The 5,119-nt window shown below is 62.3% G+C and overlaps 1 non-coding gene across 1 annotated transcript; it reads left to right on the plus strand.

Annotated features, from left to right (window-relative positions):
• The first annotated feature begins 4,363 nt into the window (after positions 1-4,363).
• LOC147717078 (5.8S ribosomal RNA) lies at positions 4,364-4,517 on the plus strand. Its single transcript, XR_015296142.1, has one exon. It is a non-coding gene; the product is annotated as a 5.8S ribosomal RNA (ribosomal RNA).
• Positions 4,518-5,119: the final 602 nt, after the last annotated feature.

Below are 5,119 nucleotides of genomic sequence, written 5' to 3' on the forward strand. Positions count from 1 at the left end.
GCTATGCTGCAAAAAACGACCCTGTAGCAAAAATGGCCCCCTGGGGCCCAAAACCGGCCCCCACCCATGCGGCCGACCGGGGGATTGCCCGGTGCCTGCAACGGCCAGTCCGGGCCTGGTGCACAGGAGCAAGCACCCATCAAAACCGTGAGTAAACCCACCGATTGGTCAATGGCGACCCCAGATACATGCTGCCTCACCGTGACACTAGCAACCCCGCCCAGCCGGGGCCCTCCTCATTGTTAACCATGCCTGCAATGTCCATTTTTTTTTTTAGTCACAATGATGCGGGCACCAGCGCAGCTTAGCCTATGGAGACTTCCCTACAGACATTATGAGGGTAAGCTGCAACACGCCTGTTTTATACATGGCTTTCCCCTAAGCTTTTTGAGTTTTAGAGTCTTTAAATGACGCCCAGTCGGCGGTACCACCGGGCCATTGAGGGGGTGTACACGGGAATCGTTGGTGTGGCCCCTATGCGCGCCTTCACTGTACTGCACTCCTTGGCATCAGGAGTTGCCATAATGTGTGGTTGGGGGTGCTCATGGAGTTCTGCGCCTCCTGCCACTCTACACCCCCAACCACAAAGGGGTACGGGCTAATGAACAGCGGGGAGGCATGCTTGTGAGGTGTTCCTGGGGCGCGATTGTCATCCCCCTGTCTGGGCATATGGCGCTCTATGCTCGGTCCCGCCGCAAGTATATTTATATGTGATTTCTAATTATTGATGCACAAGTTGATGGGGCATTTTAGCACCTTTTTTAACCATGCACATGGCGATCTGTAACCAGGCCTGCTGCTGAACTTTGGTTACCGGTCTGTGTGAAGCCTTTAACTACAGCTACATTAGTGTATGATCCTGTTGATGGTCTGGTTATTTTGTCAGGTCTGCAATCCATTCAACATACTTGAAACATCATTAGACTGACCAGCTATTGATATATGAGTGTTCTCTCTTTTCTCCCTTTCCCTCTTCCAATTTTGTATTAGGGCTGGGCGAAGTTTGCGCAGCGCCCCTATGTACACTACGCAGAATCTTTGAAAAAATGTGTGGAAAACGAGGTCACGTCTGTGGGTCCATGTGCCCGGGATAGGGGTCCCTGGTGCCTGGGCTGACTCCCTGATCCCCCCAGCCTGGTTGGTGTAGAAAGCAGGGACTGGCCCCGGGCCTGGGTTTTGAAGACCCCGTCCTGCGGCCTGCAGAGAGTCCATCTGCCCAGGACAAGGGTCCCTGGTACAGAGCCCCGGAGACCTGCGAGGCTCCCGGGCAGTCCTCCCCCGGGCGGCTGAGCCCCAGGAGCGCTTGCGGGCCTCCCCATGCCTGAGGCCCAGAGTGGAGTTTCGGATCCCCCCGGAGCCCTGCAGCCCTGCAGCCCCCTAGCCTTGCAGCCCCGGAGCCCTGCAGCCCTGGAGCCCTGCAGCCCCGGAGCCCTTCAGCCCCTGAGCCCTGCAGCCCCCGAGCCCTGCAGCCTCCGAGCCCTGCAGCCCCCGGGCCCTGCAGCTCCTGAGTCCTGCAGCCCCTGAGCCCTGCAGCCCCAGAGCCCTACAAGGGCAGGTGGGGTGGGACCCCTCTCGAGAAGGCTAGGGTGGGCAGCTGGGAGTCCTTTCGATGCCAGCCATCTGGTCGCACCTTTCCCCTCGGCCATCTGGTCGCACGCAATGCTTTCCAAGTGGGCGACCAGATGGCTGGGCTTCCCTAGAAGTGCCGATGAGGTGCCATTCGCCTCCCCGATCCGAGCGAGGGCTCCAGGAGGTCGGGCGCCTCCGCGCCTTGGGGCCCCTCTGTCACTCGGTGCACGAGGGTTACAAGAAAGAGGGGTAGCCTTCCTCCGGATTACGAGGGGCGGGGTATGCCCGGACACCCCTCCTGGGCTGGCGGTTCTCTGCCGGGACCAGATAGGCTATGCCTGGGCAACACCTCCCTAGGCATCCGGAGCTCCCTCTCCTAGACAAACGGCATGGCTGAGTACCCGGGACGAGCTCCATGGGTCCCGGGCAGTCCTCCCCCGGGTGCCTGAGGCTCCCTCCTCCAGGGCCAATGGCATGACTGAGTGCCCAGGACGGGCTCCATGGGTCCCGGCGAGTCCTCCCCCGGGTGTCCGGGCCCGAGATCTTTGGTGGTCCTCCCCATGCCTGAGGCCCAGCCAGGGTCCCCGAGCCCCCGAGCCCTGCCCTGTCTGGGCAGGCAGGAGCCCTACCACAAAGGATCGAGGGTGGGCAGCTGGGAGTCCTTTTGATCCCGGCCATCTGGTCGCACCTCTCCCCTTGGCCATCTGGTCACACCCAATGCTTTCCTATGGGGTGACCAGATGGCCGGGCTTTCCTTGAAATCCCGATGAGGTGCCATTCGCCTCCCGTATCCCAGCTAGGGCTCCAGGAGGTCGGGCGCGTTCACGCCTAGGGTCCCCTGAGCCTCGCGGTGCACACAGGTTCCCAGAAAGAGGGGTAGCCTTCCTCTGGATTACTAGGGATAAGGTACTCTGGGTCCCCTCTCGGCCTAGCGGTCCTCAGTGGCAGCTGGACGGGCCAGGATGCCGCCCCACCCTGGGCTCCGTCCTAGGTCCTGCCATGTGGCAGGGTACCCAGGATGGGGCCGGGAGGGCCCGGGGAGGTGTCCACTACCCCTTCGAGCCGGGGAGCCCCGGCTGGGTCCAGAGGCCCAGGTCGGGTGCTCAGGTCCTGGCCCTGTCCCCCGGCGTGCCGCACTGCCAAAGGCCCGGGACGGGGTTCCGTTGTGCCCGGGGAGCCTTCCCTTCTTGGCTGGATTCAGGATTTCCATCAAGGGCCCCGGGGAGGTTGACCTCCCCACCCTGGGCTCCGTCCTGGGTCCTGTCACGTGGCAGGCTGCCCAGGATGGTGTCCGGAGGGCCCAGGGAGGCGTCCCCTGTGCCTCTGGGCCTGGGAGCCCTGCCAGGCCCCGGGTCAGGTGCTCAGGCCCTGGGCCCCGTCCCCCGGCCTCCCGCACTGCCAAAGGCCCAGGTCGGGGTTCCGTTGTGCTCGGGCAGCCTCCCCTTGCTTGGCTGTGTTCAGGAGCTCTGGCCGGGCCCCTAAGGACCCTGGGGAGGGCAGCCTCCCCACAACAAGCTCCGTCCTGGGTCCTGCAGCAAGGCAGGGTGCCCGGGACATGATCCGGAGGGCCCGGGGAGGCATCCCCTGCGCCTCCGGGCCTGGGAGCCCTGCCTGGGTCCTGGGTCGGGTGCTCAGGGCCTGGGCCCTGTTCCCCAGGCTGCTGCTCCACCAAGGGCCCAGGACAGGGTCCATAGGTCCTGTGCAGGTCTCCCCTGCTTGTCAAGGTGTCTGCGGGCCCCGGGTCGGAGGGCCTGTTGGGTCCCCCTTGAAGCCTCCATGGCTGGGGCCCAGCTGGGGCCCTGTGCCTCTGGTCCACCATGCACCAGCGCCCTCTCACTCCTTCGTTGGGGCGCAGGGTGTCCAGGAGGCTTCCCTTTTGTGCCCGGCCATCCGGTCACCCAGATCCCCTCGGCCATCTGGTCACCAGCAATGCCTTCCTATGGGGCGACCAGATTGCCGAATTTCCCTGGAAGTCCCGATGAGGTGCCATTTGCCTCCTGAATCCCAGCGAGGGCTCTAGGAGGTCGGGTACTTTCGTGTCTTGGGTCCCCTCTGTCACTTCGTGTGCACGGATTACAAGAAAGCGGGGTCATTTTCCTACGGATTACTAGGGAGAGGGTCAGGCAGACCTCCATGAGGTCTGGCAATTCTGAATCAGGGGAGGCAGGACCCGGGCCCACCCGCCGGGGCCCACAGGGGCCTTGGTACGCACCTGCCGCTCAGCCCCTTGCCAATGGTCCTTTTTCTTCGAGTTTGCTCAGGCCAAGGGGTCAAGGGCCTGTGAGGGGACCTTGGCTCCTCTGGGTGGGAGGCGTGTGGGATGGGGATCCACCTGGCCCTTCCCTACCGGCACCTCCGACCCAGGCGAAGATGGTGGTGGGCTAATTGCCAGTCCGCTGGCATGGCTCAGGGCTGCCTGGCGACGGAAGGCTGACGCGTAGGTGGAGCGACCCTCCCTCGTTGCCAGGTACCCGGTTTGACCCGGGCTGAGGGGTTTGTAGACTTGTGTGGTCCCTCCCGGTGTCCCTGGGAGGGACCGGCAGCTGCGGGGCTGCTTGCTCCAGTCATACTGGGAGCCCCCTTCCTCACCTGTGGGTGGGGGGGGCTCCGCCTCCGAGGCCGAGCACCTGGCAATGTTTTTATTCTTCCAACGGTGCAGTCTGACTCCTAGAGGGGAAACCTTGAACGGGGCGCCCGTGCCGTCTTGCCGTGTGGGCGGTGGAAAGACGGCTTCGCCTTCCTCCCACCTCTCTTGCACCCGCAGGTGGGTGAAAGTTTTCAAAAAGTTGCCTGTGACTCTTGGCGGTGGATCACTCGGCTCGCACGTCTATGAAGAACGCAGCTAGCTGCGAGAATTAGTGTGAATTGCAGGACACATTGATCGTCGACACTTTGAACGCACCTTGCGGCCCCAGGTTCCTCCCGGGGCTACGCCTGTCTGAGGGTCCCTCGATCATCAATCCCCCTGGGGCTTCTCCGGGACGCGGCTGGGTCCATCTCAGGGTGAGTTCCGCTTCCCCTTCATCCCCCCACAAGGTCAGACCCCTCGATCGCCGGTGGCAGGGTCCCCCACCGGGCCCTGACGTGCAAATCGTTTGTCCGACCTGGGTATAGGGGCAAAAGACTAATCGAACCATCTAGTAGCTTGTTCCCTCCGAAGTTTCCCTCAGGATAGCTGGCGCTCGGAGCCCTCAGCTTTATCTGGTAAAGCGAATGATTAGCGGTCTTGGGGCCGAAATGATCTCAACCTATTCTTGAACTTTAAATGGGTAAGAAGCCCGGCTCACTGGCGTGGAGCCGGGCATAGAATGCGAGTACCTAGTGGGCCACTTTTGGTAAGCAGAACTGGCGCTGCGGGATGAACGAACGCCCAATGCCAACGCTCATCAGACCCCAGAAAAGGTGTTGGTTGATATAGACAGCAGGACGGTAGCCATGGAAGTCGGAATCCGCAAAGGAGTGTGTAACAACTCACCTGCCGAATCAACAATCCCTGAAAATGGATGACACTGGAGCGTCGGGCCAATACCCGACCATCACCGGTGCTGAG

Source organism: Lissotriton vulgaris, chromosome 5, assembly GCF_964263255.1.
Source record: "Lissotriton vulgaris chromosome 5, aLisVul1.2, whole genome shotgun sequence".
NCBI lineage: Eukaryota > Metazoa > Chordata > Amphibia > Caudata > Salamandridae > Lissotriton > Lissotriton vulgaris.